The following is a 705-nucleotide window of genomic DNA, read 5'->3' on the forward strand; positions in this document are numbered from 1 at the left end:
CGTGACGCCCACGGCGGCGTCGCGCCGCGCCCGCCCACCCACGCGGTGGCGACCTCCCGGTCGATGCGTACCTGGAGCACGTCCTGGAGCGCACGCGCGGCCGCGGATGCGCGCCGGTGTGCTGCACCCGGCCAAGCCCATGTCGTGCCTCGCTGCGACCGCCGGCGCCCAGTACGAGGACCCAGTGCTGAAGCTCCTGGAGCATGTTAGACTATATATAACTTCTGTATCTATGTACGTATTGTAACACAACCATTATATATAATGAGATAAGCCACCCCTAGAGGGTAGTGCTGGTTCCCAAAACTTATTGTCTTACATGGTATCACGCTAGGTTAAGATCGCTTCCGCTTCTAAACCCTAATACCCGCACCGCCGCCGCAGCCGCCGCCGCCTTCACCGCCGCCGCCGCGCCACCGATCGCGCCGCCGCCATGTCGAGCGCCGCCACCACCGGTTCCACTGCTGCGGGCTTCCTCCCGGCCTCTCTTGCGGCTCTGCTCAACCTCCCGCTCGATGTCGTCTCCATTCCGGCTCCGATCGGGACAAGGAGCATTGGCTCCGTCTTCTCCACGCCGCCGGCGCCCTCGCTCGGGCGTGACCTCGTGGTCCACACCGCGGCGCCGCCGTCCGCTGCGGATTCCGCAGGCGTCATCCCGCCGCTCCTGCCGCGAGCGGATCACACCGCCCCGCTGGCTGGGTTGGC

The sequence above is a fragment of the Triticum dicoccoides genome, chromosome 3B (genome assembly GCF_002162155.2).
Source record: "Triticum dicoccoides isolate Atlit2015 ecotype Zavitan chromosome 3B, WEW_v2.0, whole genome shotgun sequence".
NCBI classification, from domain to species: Eukaryota; Viridiplantae; Streptophyta; class Magnoliopsida; order Poales; family Poaceae; genus Triticum; species Triticum dicoccoides.